Here is a 17,273-nt window from a genome sequence, read left to right as displayed (position 1 = left end):
AGAGTGAGACCCTACCAAGGGATAATGGCACTGCAGAAGGCATATTGAGAGAGAACTGCTCCTTTCCAAAGAAGTCCTTACAGAAAGAGCAAACTAAGTAAAATCTAAATTTACTTCTCAAATATTTTTCTGAACATTGTGTCCTGAAGCTACAACTTAGTAGATATGAACAAAGCAAGCCAGATGGGAAACATGTTTTCCATTAAATATGGTGAACACATTATAAGTGGGGTCAACTAACTCTCTCTTCAATTGCGCTTCTCAGTCTCAGTCTCTGAAGTTTAGAATGGCTAGATCTTTAAAACAGAAAGAGGAATCTATGTGAGAAGAAGCAGATCATGTTACTCCCATTCTTCCCCTTGAAGGTCCTGGGGTAGGAGGAGGAGAAATGAAAGAATAGCCAGTGCATTCTTTCTACTTCAGCAACATTGGCAAGAAGCCAGCTTGGACTCTGCTTAGGGTGTGGGTTGCATGTGATTAATCAATATAAGATCAAATAGAACATTTTATAAAAATTTTAACAGAAATTTAAAGTAATTAAACAAAAATGTTCTAGACATTTAATAAGAGAAAATAATGAGTAAAATATGTGTCTTACTGAGACATTTTATTGATACAGAAACATTCTGAGGATTATAAATGGAAGTCATGATTTGTGCAACAATTTTGGAGTTATAATGCCCTACTTAGGCATGACCTCAATAACTCTCATAAATATTTATATATACATATTTCTTCCTCATGAATAATAACACATTTTATTAACAATTTCCCTTTGTTTTCTTCCTTTATGTAATAAAGTTGTAAGAGTAAATGTCAAAATTATGTTTCCTATACTTTAAAAGTATATAGTACATGATTTTAAATAAGTAAGTTGAGAAATTCCCTAAATTATTATTGCAAAATGACATTTAATGAGAAATTTCTTGACTTCTGAATTTATACAAATTCTGGTTGACTCAGAATAACAGTTCTCCTGATTGACAAAAACTGCTTTTTTTTTCAGATAATCCACCTTCAAGAGAATGAGGAATCAATATACATGGCAGACAACAAGGAGTTGGCTACACAATCTTTGAGATGATTCTCCATGTATCTGAGATACATAAATTCAGAAGAAAATCAATCATAGATTTTAGATATTTTTATATTTTTGAAGCCCATCCCGTTGTGTCAGTTGATGCCAACTTTGATTTAGAAAAGAATATATTTTATTTTGTTGTTTTATATCACTACACCCTTTCTCTCTATTCTCTACTCTTTTTCTATCTCATCCTGGTGTTTCTTTGTTTTGTTTTCCTTTGACTACTTTTCAGAAATATTTAACTGATACTTAGTCATCTCATCCCCCATTCAACTAGAGGTGTTTGCCAACTTAATATTTTTTTATTTAAAATTCTTTGTTTTTAAGTTTCTCTGTATATGTGTATAGAAGTAATACACATGCTTTGAATTTTTATTTTTCCCAGGTCTGTAATATACAGAATTCTTTTCTGTTGCTGGGCAGCATCAGAAAGTTGCAGCTCCCAGAGGCAGCCATGCGATCATAAGAGTAAACAAGGAAGACTCTACAGGGTACTGTTTTGCCAAACTATGTTGCTTAGCAGATTCAAGATACTTGTTGCCTTTCCAATTTACACTATTTTCAACTCAGGATGAGTTTATCAGGAGGTAATCCAACTATAGGTCAAAGAACATCTTTATTTCTAGTGCTCCAGGATCACAGTAGACCTCTGTTGTCATTGTTCCAAGACAATGACAATCTCTATACCAGCAGGTTAATTTTAATAAGAGATGAAAAGAAAAGACAAAATAGAAATAAAGAAGAATTTCAATATTTAGACTTTGCCATCTCTAATCACTCCTTTACTATAACTTTTACAAAGTTTATGATAGTACATGGTTTTAAATATTGGTATTACTAATGCATTTTTAAAATTTTAAAAGATTTACAACACAATCTCTTTTTTTCTGTTTTCTTCCTAAATTTGACTTCATTTAAAAAATGTTACTCTTAAATATTTACAAAGAACCTGGTGGGATAGGCATAAATAATCCTTGTCGAATATTTCTAATGACAGTGCTTTTGAGTACTATGCTATAAAATGACACTGGAGAGCAATGTAGTAGCTCTTTTGGAATATGGGGAGATCCCCTTCTGTACAAACCTAAGACCAAAAAGGTACTCAAGCACGCTCATTTCTCTTGGAAATATTTGGAGGCTTCTAGATGCTCAGATAGTTGTCTGTGAAAGCCAAATAACTGCATGTTTCAAATATTCTGAAAAGAAATGGGGGGAAAAAGAGAGAAATCAATAAAGACTTATTCAACCACAATTTGTAGGGTGTAGTTAAATACACATTTTTCCTCACTGGATCAATTTCAGTGATTGCATTGTAATAGTGGTCCTATTCCAGAATCAAAGATGACCCTTGTCAAGGTATAATTTTCATGCCAGGTTTGGAACAGGTAGCATGTCTGCTATAAAACTGAGATTATTGCCAAGCCTGGCTGCATGGAAGCATTGCAAAATAATGATGTTATCTGTCTCTGCTTTCCCTGGTTCTGTTCAGAAATACTTAATAAGTCTGTGTAACATGCCAGGTTTTCCAAATATGAGTCAGTCCTAATGATACCCAAGAGTTTGGTTTTGTTTGTTTTGATTTCCCCATTTCCTCTGATGGTAGCTTTGAAATTTAGTGAAGAATTCCAATTCATTCATTTACTTATAATAGTAGATATTTTACAAAGTGCTATGTCCTTATTCAATGTATTAGTTATATACCAGTTAGAAAAGAGAAGCCATCTAGTAACTGGAAAAATAAATTTCAATATAATAAATTATACTTGAACATGAAGTTAGAGTAAATAATAATAAATTTACTAGTAAGAGATAAATATAAATAGAGAGAGATAAAGAGATATACACACATATATATACATATTTTATAATATATATATTTATATGTATATTTAAAGAGATACATATAGATATAAATAGGATACAAGAATACTAGATAAAAAAAAACTTCTCCTAAACTAAAACATAGTGTAAGTTCCAAAGGAAATGTGTTCTTCTGAAGGCTGAGATCCAAATACATGAAGAAGTCACACCATGGATTATCATGTAGCAGAGAAGCCAATGTGGTGCCACAGCAGTGGATTCTGATGAAAGTTCAAATTCTAGGTTTCCATGGCAAGAAGGGGAAGGGAAGATGTCTTTGTAGAGGCAACCTAAGATAGTGTCTTGTGAAAATTGATGGCCAGTGGGTACTGATGGCTTCCATGCACTCCAGGTCACAGGAGTTCTCAAAATTTCAGGAAACTGACCATTGAAAAGCCCACCCCCCCAACACACACACCCAAAATAGGAACACCATAATGGTTTTCATTCTCATTCTTTTAAACTGCCTCATAATTCACTAATGTATGTTATGCCATACATTGCTTTGTAGAAACTGAATGTTTAGGTGTGTGCTCATGAAGAAAATTGTCATGCAAGTCATTGGGCAATTGAAACTTGTATAACTAATACATTAACACAGCTGCAATGCTTTTCTTAATGCTTCATTAAGGACATGTATATGTGAAGTATGAACCTTCAGTATGAAATTTACATTCATTTTTATATTGAATAGTTCCAAAATCTAATTCTAAGTTTCTCAGTAACCACATATATACTATATGCATAAGAATCTGTAATGGTTAAATGTATTTTGGATAAAAGATTTGCAAAAATAGAATTATGGCATCTACTGTCTGTTTCATTGCATTCTCAAATTTATTTTAAAAGAGTTTTTTAAAAATATGAAATCCATATAAAATTAAATTTAATCATTTTAATGGTACTATTCAATGATGATATAAAGTTCTGTAGCCATCATTACAAGTTAATTTTTTTTCTTTTCTATTTCCTTTAAAAAAATCTCTCCTGTCATTTAATTGACATATTCCATTCTTATTTCCTCACCATGTAATAATTATCTACATATGTTTCTTTCTGAATATGTCATAAGATTGAAATCACATAGTTTGTGGCTTTTTCTGTATGGTTAACTCACTCAAAGTAATATATTTTAAGTTAATCATTTTGTATCTTACAATAGTATTTATCAGTATTTATTTTTACTGCTACAGAGTATAATGTTGTAGAGTTATTTTCTTTATCCTTCTATTAGTGAACAGTTGAGTCATTTGTACTTTTTGATTATTATGAATAATATGTCCTGGTATCCATGGACAATGTTTTGTGTAGACATAACATTTTCATTTTTCTCTGTAGATACTTAGGAATGTATTCTCAGGTCATATGATAACTCTGTTCTTCCCTGATTTTAAAAGTACCTGTGTAATTTTGTTTCCAACAGTAATGCCTAAGAATTCCTCATTCTTATAGTATCACCAACTCTTGTTATTGTTTGTAAGTTTTTAGTGTAGCCTTTTCAGTGAGAGTGAAATAATAGTGTCTTGATGTGTTCTTATTTGGATTGCTAGAATTTTTTCATGTGTCTATTGGCCATTTACATGTTTTCTTGAATATATGTCCATCATATTCTACATCATTTGCATGAAGTGAATTATTTGGTATTCTATTCTATTCTTTATATGTTATGTGTTCAAGTTATCAGACCTACTACATTAACAAAGATTTTTCTCCTTGTTAGTGGGTGGTATTATTACTTTCTCACTTGTATACTTTGCAACACAAACATTTATAAATTTTGTTGTAGCACAACTTACCAGTTATGTCTTTTGTCACTTGTATGTTTGATTTGATGTCTAAGAAATTATTTCCAAAAGAAGGGGAATAGATCTTTATTTTTTATGTTATCTTCTAAGATATTAGTAGTTTTAATGCTTAAATTTATTTACAAACTTATTGTGAATTTTTAAAAACTATGGTGTTAGAGATAGGAATTAAAATTTACCTACTTGAATGAGAATAGTCAGTTATTTAATTAAGTGAAATTTAGCACCTGCATTGAAAATTAATTTACTATAAATGGAAAAGTTTATTTATTTGCTCACAATTCTGTTCCATTGATTTGTATAACAATTATATATTACTTTAACTATGTAGTGTTACAGCAAGTTCTGAAATAGAAATATATGTGTTCTATGACTTAGACTTCTTCATCAAGGTGGTGTTAGTCATTGTTTTATTATTAGTATAGGTATTATTATAATCCAATTTTAATTTCAAAATTATAATTTCACATTTCTTGACAAAAATTTGAGGTTTAATAGGAAATGACTTGAACTAATAAATCCGAATTTCAAATGTTACCATTGTAATAATGTTACATTTTTAACTTGAAATGGGCATCAGATCCATGAACATAAAATGTCTTTCCATTTCTTTAATTATTTTCAACAATGTCTTAAGATGGGCAAAGAAACTACATAAATAGCAGATGTATAATAAGATGCTTAGTCTATTAATCATCAACAAAATTAAAGTTCGAAAGTATCACTTCACTACTGTTAGTATGACTACTTGAACAAATTACATTATGTGCATGGATAAATATAACACAATGCATTTTATTTTAAATATAACTATGATTTATCAATTAAAATAAATATATAAATAAATAAATAGAAGATGGACTGATAGACTAGAGGAAAGAAATCAGGGGGAAGATGTAAACTGAATGGGGTTAATGCTGGGGATTGAAATGGAGAAAACTGTTATATTCATTTATGAATATGTCAAAATCAACCCCAATATATTACTTATAGTTATAATGCCCCATAATTTAAAAATGCAATAAAGACAAATCTATGAATAATATATAAATAATTAAAGTAAAAGAATTTGTTAATTTAAAAAAGTTAAGAGATAACAAATGTTGGTGAGGCAATGGAGAAAACGGAACTCTTATGCATTGTTGGTGAGAACATAAATTGTTACAGACATTATACAAAACAGAAAAATAGAATTAGCATGTTATCCAGCAACCCCACTACTTGACACATATCCAAAATAAATGAAATTTCAGTATAAATCTTTTTTTCTATGTATGTATCTGGTACTTGGATTGAGCCCAGGGGTACTCTAACAATGAATCATGTCTCCAGTCATTTATAATTTTTTTAAAGGCAGAGTCTCACTGATTTTCCCATGTTGGCTTAGAAATTCCAATCTTCTTATCTCAGTCTCCACATTTTGGGGGGGACTATGGGCATTCACCACTGTACCAAATTTCATTATGCATCATATACTACTACCCTTGTATGAATGATATTGCTTTTTAATTTTATTGTTCATCACTAGCATAGCAATTTTTTTCATCTTGTGTCCTGTTGAACAATTTTTTTATTTGAACTAACAGTTTCTGTATTGATATTCTTTTCTTGAGTTTTTAAAATATAAGATCAGATTACCTGGAAATAGGCATGGCTTTATTTCTTCCTCTTTGACCTGAATTTTTTTTTTTAAATTTCTTATGTATGTACAATTCCTTGGCTAAAATGCATAGTACAATCTTATTTTTTCTAGAATGTACCTGATTATTTTTAATTTGACAAAATTATTTTGTATTTATACATACACAATGACTTCAAGTACATATACATTGTGTAGTGATTACATTTAGCTAATTAACATATGCATTATGTCTTACATACTTATCACTATTGTGGTGAAGTGAGAATACTTAACATCCACTCTGCTAGCAGTTTTTAAGGGTACAAGACATCCTCTTTAACTACAGTCACCATGTTGTACAATAGATCTACTGAACTTCTTTCTCCTATATGTATTTTTGTATTATTTAATCAATATATCCTCAGTCCATCATCCATCTTCCCCACCTCTAATGATCACCGCTGTGCTATTTCTGTGAGAATAACTTTTTAAATATTTATTTATTTAACCAGGTGATAGTATGTTTTTTTTCATCACAGCTAAACATTGCAGAATACCTATCCAGGAGTGGAAGAATGAAACATAAAATGTAATGCAAGCATATTAGAGCCCATGTCATACACTATGAGTAGTCAAACACAGTGAGTTAAATTTGCATAAAAACACATGGATAGATTGCAGAAACACGTTGGGCAGGAAAAAGAAGAAAAGAACAGGAGATCCCAAAATACAGCACCATCAATGCTAAATTAAATGCCCAAGGAGCATTGTTTTTTTTTTTTTTGAACATCTGTAGTTATCTAAGTAAACATGTAATAGGTATATTGCCAGGGGATGCATCAAATACACTAGTGGTTATCAAAGGGTTGGAAGGTTAAGCAATAGGATTAGGAAAAACAGACAAAGTAGAAAATTATGACATTTTCAAAAAGAGAGCCTCTAACAGATAGATAATGACAGTAGTAATTCAATAACTAAGAAGTGCTGGCTAAAGTGAATTATACATAGCCAGTCTTTTGGAAGAAAAAAAAAAGGCATGAAGGAAAAAAAGGAAGGAGAAAAAACTGATGAAAACATGAGATTCCTGGAAAGAGATAGAGAGGGCACTTGGCAGGAGGATCAAAGTCTCAGATGAGAAAGATCATGCATGCAGCATTTGTCTTTCTGAACCTGGCTTATTTCGCCTAAAATAATTTTTACATGTTTATCTGTGTGGTTACTAATGACAGGATTTCCTTTATTAGTTGTATTGCTGGATCATATGAATTCCTATTTTTATTTTTTTTTTGTGGAGCTTATTACTGATTTGCATAGTGGATCTACTCATTTACATTCTCACGACCAGTGTGCAGAATTTTCCTTTACTCCACATCCTTGCCTACAGTTATCTTTTGTCATTCTGAATATACTCAATTTTACAAGAGTAAAATGATATTTCTCTGTTTTGATTTTCATTTTGCATATAATTAAATGTTGGTGAAAGTTTATCCATACATCTGTGTTCTGCATTATTTTCTTTCTGGTGCCAGGAATGTAACCCAGGAATGCTTAATCACTGAACTACACCTCCAACCTTTTTTAGAGAAAGATCCTTGCTAAGTTTTGAGACAGAGACAGAGACAGAGCCTTGCTAAGTTCCTTAGGGTCTCATTAAGTTTTTGAGGCTGCCTTTGAACTTGGGATCCTCCTGCCTCAGTTTCCTGAGTCACTGGGATTCTAGGTGTGCACGACCAGGCCCAGCTAGTTTTACATTCATGTTTAAGTCTTTAATACATTTAAGTTGATTTTTGTACATGGTGGAAGATGAGGTTCTGATTATATTCTCTTGCATGTGGCTATCCAATTTTCCCAGCAGGATTCATTGATGAGATTGCCTTTTCCACTTTGTGGGTTCTTGGCAACTTTTTCTAAAATCATTCAGCTATAAGTTTGCAGATATATTTCTAGACTCTGTTCTGATCCCTTTGCCAATTTCTCTCTTAAGCCATCATCGCACTATTTTGGTTATGGAAGCTTTGTGACATATTTCCAAACCAGAGAATGGATGTGATGCCTTGAGCTTGTTCTTCTGGCTAAACATCACTTTGGCTTTTTGATTTTTAAGAGTTGGTAAGATAGTATCTCTGAGAAGTTTTCCAAACAGGGAAAATTTATTCATGAATGTTCCAAAGCTGAGATTGTGTTTACAGTGAATGAAACATTGTGATGAAAAAAACTTAGGGAGTTTCTTCATGCTCAGACCAGGGCCTTCTCAATGTTTCCTAATGTGATCAGCATTTTAGATAGGCATATAAGGGACCACTGAAATAATCTTAAGGACCTCTAATCTCACAAAGTTTAGTTAGTGTTCTAATAAGCCAAATCAATGCGGCTCTCTTGAATACAACTAATATCTACATGTAGATAAAAGAAAAAAAAATCAGTGTTTTGCCTTTAAAATTAAAATATTTTTGTTCAGATGAATTTTCCTTTAGGATATTCCAAGTAGGAGATAATTGTTTTTGAGGCATTCTTTAATAGCAGCAGATAAAAATGACTTTGTACAATCTGTTTGTCTCCCTGGGAGAGTTGCTGTGTTGTTATTAGTACCACCAAGACAAATTTTATGCTGGTGAATAAATTGCAATCTGAATCACCAGCTCCATTTTGCAACGTAATGTTCAAATGGACAAGTTACATAATGCACAGTCTGTCTTTGTGAATAACTGACTTCTTTACCAATCTCCAGATGATAAATACAGTTAAGTACCATCAATAATAAATTATTATATATTCAAAATTTAATTCTGGTGTACGTAATATATTATATAGTTTACAACAAATCAGTATTTGTATATTACTCCCCTTCCCATTCAAGTGTATGCATTCCCAAACTCCCAGTGTATGCCAAAACACTTCAAAGTATTTCAAACTCTGTATTTACTAAGTGTATTTCCCCTACATATACAGAAATATTATAAAGCTTAACTTTTATAATAGACACAGAAGTAGATTAACAACAATAATATTTAAAAAGTAAAGAAAAATTATAACAATATACTGTACTGAAAAATACATAAATGTTATGAATAGTTTATTTCTGAAATTTTCCATTTAATATTTTCAGACCATGGTTGACCATGGGCAACTAAAATGGTAGAGACCAGAACCACATGTAGAAGGAGACTAAGGTTGTCTTACTGGCTCTAGCATCACTCCTAAACAGATTTTTGACTCAAGTGAAATATCTGATACAGGGTTGCTTGCTCTACTTTTTAATATTTATTTTTTGGTTAGACACAATACCTTTAATTTGTTTTATTTATTTATTTGTTTGTTTGTTTGTTTATTTATTTATTTATTTTTATGTGGTGTTGAGGATCGAACCCAGGGACTCCAGCATGCTAGGTGAGCGCTCTACCACTGAATCACAACCCCAGCCCAAATACTTATTTATTTTTAGTTATACATGGACACAATATCTGTATTTTATTTTTATGTGGTGCTGAGGATCAAACCCAGTGCCTCACACATGGGAGACAAGTGCTCTACCTCTGAGCCACAACCCTAGCCCTGGTCTTTTTAATTACTATTTTTAATTGGTCTCCTTGATTGGCACTATAGGAATCATTTTGTTGCCTACTTCTGGAGCAAGCAATAGATTCAGGGTCACTCCATGTGAATTGGGCTGGCAACAAAAAGTCCACACAAACACAAAAGACCTTTTTCGAGGGTCAGTTATGGCTATGAGACCTCAGGGGTCAGCTCTGGCTCTTGAGGGCCAAAGGAGCAAGGGAGGCAAGAGAGTGAGCACAACAGAACCCCACTCCCCCCGCCATTTGTTGGGAAGAAGACATTTGACTATGTCACCCAAATAAGGCAAAGGGGAGGGTTTCCAATGGTGGTGTCTTGCTTAGTGTTGTCTTGTGGTCAGCAGATTGATCCACATCTTGGCAAGTCACACCCATCTCAGGTGCTATGTGCGATCACAGGCTGAGCAAGGGAAAAGGCACTTTTGTGTCTGACAGCCCAATCAGTGCGCAATGTCAGACACACAGCCCAAGGATGGCTCATGACACAATTTTACTTTGTTTACTAATCTTACTCTCATTTCCTGCAATGATTATTTATCACTCTTTTGTCTCCTCTTACTTTCAATCTAACACATTCTAGTTTTCTCCCATACAGGTCTCTGGTCTTCATCAGATATCTTTCCTAACTCCTCACCCTAAGAAACTCTGTCTGTATTCTTCAGTGAACAAGAGCTCTGGCCACATGCATTTTTCTTGATAATCATCTTTACAATTTAGGTGATCTTATCTACTGGTTTGAATTAAAATCCAAATAAATACCTAAACTTACTCAACTATATCTCTGCTTTGAAATATCTCCATTGTATCTTTACTTAGAACTTAAAGTTGCCATGTCAAACCTGAGTCTCTATCAAACATCTCAGGTGATCAATAACGATCTGTGCTACCAACTTCTGTTCACAGAAACTAAAATGTCTCCAGGGCCTCTCTGAACTCTGAAAAAGTATTAGCTTTCATCTCCTTGGCTAAATATTTTAATCATTTTACGTTATTAGATATTATATAGAAATTATATTCTGTTAAAAATTTATGCATTTAATATTCACTTCTTACACCTAAAGTGGTATGACAAAATAGGTAATGATTGTATTATATTTTATCTTTATCAATAATCAGTTTTCTTAGTAAAGTTTATTTAAATGCCTGCTCTTCCTTCTAATCTTGAATGGATTCTCTAGCATATAAATTTTACATATATGAAAGGGTCTAATTTTGACTGTTTATTATTTTAACCAATGTTGATAACAAGTTGTCTTAAATACGAACTCTGTAATAACATTATATCTTTTTGTGGGTTCCAGTTTGCTCATTTTGAGTGTTCTTGATTTTCAAACACATATTAGAATCAAATTATTTGTATCATGAAATATCATATTATGATTTTGATAGGGATTAATATGATATCTATAGATTGGTGGGGAAAATTGCATAAATTGCACATATTTATAATAAATGTGAACTGTTACTTAACCTATTAGAGTCTTCAGTGCATTCAGATTTTCTTTTTCTTATCATAAAAAATCTTGCACATTTTTAGTTCAATACTATGTTTTTACTATTTTCTTTTTAATTAGTCACTCATCTTTTTATTATTTATTTTTATGACACTTTTTATTGGTGCATTATAGTTGTACATAATAATAAGATTTGTTGTTACACATTTGTACATGCTCAAATATGACAATAAAATTTAGCCAATATCACTTTCCAGCATTTCCCCCATCCCTTCCTACCTCCTATACCTTGGTCCCTTTCCTTTACTGATTGCCCTTTGATTCTTAGAAGACCCATCACCACCTTTTTTGTCTTTTTTCCTCTGGGTTTGACTTACTTCACTTAACATGAGGTTTTCTAATTCCATCCATTTTCCTGTACATGCTATAATTTCATTTTTCTTTATTGCTGAATAGCATTCTTGTATGATGTTTTCTTTCTTTATTTGTCTGTTGATGGACACTATACTGGTTCTATAGTTTGGGTACTGTGAATTATGCTGTTTTAAACATGGGTATGCATGTATCACTGTAGTAAGATAACTTAGTTCTTCTGGATAAATACTGAGGAGTGGTATAGCTGGGCCATGTGGTGGTTTCATGCCTAATCCTTTGAGGAAACTCCATACTTTTTTCCATAGTGCTTACACTAATTCATAGCCCCATTAATAGTGTAAAAGTATTCCTTTTTTTCCCCCACATCCAGCATTTACTATTATTTGTATTCTAGATGATTCACATTCTGACTGGTATGAGATGAAATCTTAGGGTAATTTTGATTTGCATTTGCCTAATTGCTAATGATGTTGAATATTTTTTATCTATTTGTTGGATATTTGTATTTCTTATTTTGTCAAGTGTCTGTTTAATTCATTGCTCCATTTGTTCACTAGGTTGTTTGATTTTTGGTGAAAAGAGTTTTTGACATTTTTATTTATTCTAGAAATTAATCATCTGTCAGAACAGTAGCTAGCAAAGCTTTTCACGCATGATAAATATTCTCTCTTTATATAACCAAATGTTTCCCTTGCTGTGAAGAAGCTTTTTAATTTGATGCAAACCCATTTCTTAATTCTTCTTATTATTTTCTAAGCTTTAGGGGTCCTATAGAGAAAGTTGTTTCCTGTGCCTAAAAAGCTGGAATGTTGATCTTACATTTTCTTCTAGAAGTTGCATGGTTATTGGTCAAATTCCGAAATCTTTTACCCATTTTAAGTTGATTTTTGTACAGGGTAGGAGAAAAGGATCTAGTTTTATTCTTCTACATGTGTATAACCAGTTTTCCCAAAAGTATTTGATAAAAATACTTTCTTTTCTCCAACATATGTTTTTAACACCTTTGTCAAGAATCAGATGACTGTCTTGTGTTCTATACCATTTGTCTATGTATCCATTATTTTATGCCTGTACCATGCAGTTTTGTTATTATAACTCTGTAGTATAATTTTAACTCGGGTATTGTAGTGCCTCCAGCATTGCTTTTTTGGCTTAAATTTGCTTGGAAAGTTCTGAGTCTTTATTCTTTCAAATATATTTTAGAATTTTTTTTCTAGTTCTGTGAGAAATATCATTTGTATTTTTGATGAAGATTGTTGAGAGCCACAGCCGAAGGGGCCCCAGCAAACTTCCAGCTGCCAGCAAACTTCGAGCTGCCAGCTGATGATTGGCTCACAATGGCCCCAGCAAACTTCTAGCTGCCAACTGATTGGCTCCTCTATGATGATGCTCATTGGGCTGTTTCCCTGCCCTTTCAGACCATGGAGCTGCTCACTGGGGGACTTTTTTTGGCTCTGCCCATGTGACCCAGCCAATCAGCCTCAAGAGCAGAAGGAGTGGGGGAGGTAGAGAGGCTTGTGGGAAGCTGGTGGTGGCAGTTGGACTCTGAAGGTTTTCCTGAAGAGCTGTGTGGTTTGGCGTGTGTGGTTCTAAAAATAAAGTTTGTTTCTTTTGACAAGTGGCTCCTGAATTGTGCCCAGGCAGACTGTGGCATTTGGTGGCTCCCATGGAACGACTGAGGGTAAGTGATAAGGTAAACTGCTCGCCCCTGAGGGCAGGGCGAGAGAATGGGTAGCCATTTTAAGATTCTTCTTTTGTTTTGCTTCACTTTTGTTTTAAGTTGCCTGTCCCTGGAGATGTGTAAGATGAAAGAAAAACCACTCACATCTGAGGAACAGATAGGGAGAAAGGACAGATGGACATTTCAGGAGGCTATTATAATTATTTTTTGTTGTTCCAATTTTGTTTTTCTCTGTTTCAGTTTTGTTTGGTGTTATCTTGTTGGGTTGTATTATAGTAGAAATATGGGATCAGAAATTAGTAAAAAACAAACCGAAAGAGTGTTAAGTAAATTGTTAGAGGAAGGAGGCATCCCAGTAAAATCAAGAACACTCAGGGCATACGTTGATACAATATAAAAATGTAGCCCATGGCTTTTTAAGAAGGAGTTGTTAAATATATCACATTGGAACCATCATGGTGAAGATTTAAAAAGAATAGAAAAGAAAAACCCAGGGACTCTGCCAGTTGGCACTTTGCCATTGTGGACATTCATATCTTGTTTGCTTAGTCCAAAGCCTTCAGTTCAGACAATGGTAGAGGAAGGAGAAGACATATTGATTCAAGTAAAAGAGACGGTCTCTCAAGTTACTCAGACAGAGGAAAAGATTCAAGTAAAAGAGAAGGTCTCTCAAGTTAGTCAGACAGAGGAAAAGATTCAAGTAAAAGAGAAGGTCTCTCAAACTAGTCAGACAGAGGAGGAAAGTTTAGAGCAGAAAAAGCCATCAGGGGAAAAGTTACAACAGGAGACTGCTACTAACACCTTTCTATCACCAGAGGGTGTAAGTGTCCACCTCTACAGGAGACTGCTACTAACACCTTTCTATCATCAGAGGGCGTAAGTGTCCAACCAACAGCGCCACCTCCATATGCTGGGAGGCTCCCAACTCCCGCAGTTGATAGTTGGGATCCTGAGACAGGATCTCAAATATTAACATGCCCGTATTTGAGTAGGCAGAAGGGCAGCGAATTCACCATGCTTTAAATTTCAAAAAAGTGAAGCAGCTAATAGGGGCTGTAACAAACTATGATCCTCAAGCACCCTTCATTGTAAGCATGGTTGAATCCATTAACAACTTGAACATGACGCCAGCAGATTGGGCTAATATGTGTAAAGCTGTGCTAAATGGAGGACAATACCTGTTATGGAAGGTTGCCAATGAGGAATTTTGCAAGGAGTTGGCTAGGCAAAATGCAGCAGCTTGTTATCCTCAGAGAAATCTAGATATGTTGTTAGAAAAGGAACCTTATGAGGATCAGCAGCAACAAATTGCATATGATCCTGGCGTATAAATACAAATTGCTGTAGATGCAGTTAGGGCATGGAAGACTTTACAAACACACGGAGGTTTACAAGGTCAATTATCTAAAGTAATACAAGTAGCTAATGAACCTGATGCTGAATTTGTAGATAGACTTATTCAAACAGCTACCAGAGTTTTGGGGAATATAGAATAAGCAATGCCATTAATAAAACAACTGGCTTATGAGCAAGCGAATCATTGGTGCAGAGAAGTCATTAGACCATGGAAACATGAAGATTTAAACACATATATTAAATTATGTAGAGACATTAATGAACAAGGGCAAATTGTGGCAACTGCAGTAAAACAGGCTTTAGATGCCAGGCCAAGAACATGCTACAATTGTGAACAAACAGGACATTTTAAAAGGAATTGCCCCATAGGAGGAGGGTTTCACAAAACTAGGTATCAAAGGAGTAGAATACCAGGTATTTGCCCACAATGCCATAGAGGGAGACATTGGGCTAATGAATGCTGTTCTCAAACCACGATAGAGGGTACTCCCTTATCAAAAAATGAACAAGGACCAGGTGTTTATCCATGATATCATGGAGAAAGGCATCGGGGCTCCATTGCCAAAAAATGGACAGGGGTCCCAATTCTCCGGGGCCCAAGACCACAAATATACAGAGCACTGGAGGAACCCAGCAATCCCATCAGGGTGGTGCCCAGGACACATTGTCCATTAGATCCCTCATCAGACAAACCAGAGAGAGTGCAGGGTTGGACATCTGAGCCTCTGCCAGATAAGTACTAACTCCAGAGATGGGAGTTCAACTCATTCCCACAGGGGTAAAAGGACCTCTTCCTAAAGGAACAGTAGGCTTATTATTGGGACGCAGCTATTCTACTCTAAAAGGTCTTATGGTAAGTCCTGGGGTAATTCATCCTGATTATGAAGGTGAAATAAAAATTATATCCAGTTCTCCAAATGGTATATCAATAATTTCACCAGGAGATAGAATAGAACAGTTACTAATAATACCCAGCCTACATGATAAATTTTCCAGTCGTACTGTAGAAAGAGGTTCCAAGGGACTGGGCTCCACAGGTGTAGATTGGGCTATGCTTTCTTTAAATTTAGATTCTCGCCCCATGCTAAAACTAAATATTCAAGAACATGAATTTAATGGGCTACTGGATACAGGTGCAGACCTTAGCATCATCTCTCATCAAGAATGGTCAAAACATTGGCCATTACAACAAGCCACTCAAATGCTTTGAGGCCTAGGAGTGGGGACTAATCCCCATAGAAGTGCAATGGTATTAGATTGGAAGGATTCTGAAGGATGTGAAGGAACTATACAGCCATATGTATTGGATCATCTTCCTGTAAATTTATGGGGACGAGATGTCCTAGATCAATTAGGTTTGACATTAACAAATAACATCAACCAAAATGCACCCACTATTATGACTAGACAAGGTTTTAGGAAAGGAAAAAGATTAGAAAAACAAGAACAAGGTATAGCAGCACCAATACAAATAGATCAAGGAACAGACAGACATGTGTTGGATTTTCAGAGAGGGCCACTGAGACAATAAAAATTACTTGGAAATCAGAAAGACCAGTATGGGTTCCTCAGTGGCCCCTGACTAAAGAAAAGATACAAGCAGCCCATGACCTGGTCAAACAACAATTAGCAGAAGGACATATACAACCTTCAGCATCTCCCCATAATACTCCCATTTTTGTCATCAAAAAGAAATCTGGTAAATGGAGATTATTCCAAGATTTAAGAGCCATTAATAATGAGATGGTTATTATGGGACCTGCTCAACCGGGGATTCCTCAATTGTTTGCTTTGCCAAAAACCTGGTATGTTTTAGTTATAGATATTAAAGATTGTTTTTTTTTCAATTCCAATTCATCCTGAGGATAGTCCACGTTTTGCATTTACTATCCATGCACCGAATCATGAAGGTCCTGATCAGAGATATGAATGGAAAGTACTCCCTCAAGGGATGGCTAACAGCCCAACTATGTGTCAAATTTGTGTTAACAAAGTAATCCAGCCACTTAGAAATCAAAATCCTGAACTACAAATATTTCACTATATGGATGATGTATTATTAGCAAAGATAAAAACACATTGCTAGAATGTTATGCCACACTTACAAACTTATTAAAAAATTATATTCTAGAGATAGCAATAGATAAAGTACAATTAAGTTTTCCTATAAATTATTTATGAGTTCTATTATCCTCAAGCATGTTCCGTCCACTAAAAATTCAAATACGAGTAGATCAACTCAAATTACTTAATGACTTTCAAAAGTTATTAGGAGACATAAATTGGATAAGGCCTTATCTAGGTATACCAACAGGAGAGTTGGGACCTTTATTTGATATCTTAAAAGGTCCATCAGATCAAAATTCACCCCGCATGTTAACGCCTGAAGCAAGAAAGGCATTAAAATCATTGAAACATATATGGAAAATATGCATTTGGATAGAATTGATATAAGTTTGCCTTTA

The sequence above is a fragment of the Callospermophilus lateralis genome, unplaced genomic scaffold (assembly GCF_048772815.1).
Source record: "Callospermophilus lateralis isolate mCalLat2 unplaced genomic scaffold, mCalLat2.hap1 Scaffold_105, whole genome shotgun sequence".
Lineage (NCBI taxonomy): Eukaryota > Metazoa > Chordata > Mammalia > Rodentia > Sciuridae > Callospermophilus > Callospermophilus lateralis.
Note: the sequence above shows the minus strand (reverse complement) of the source record.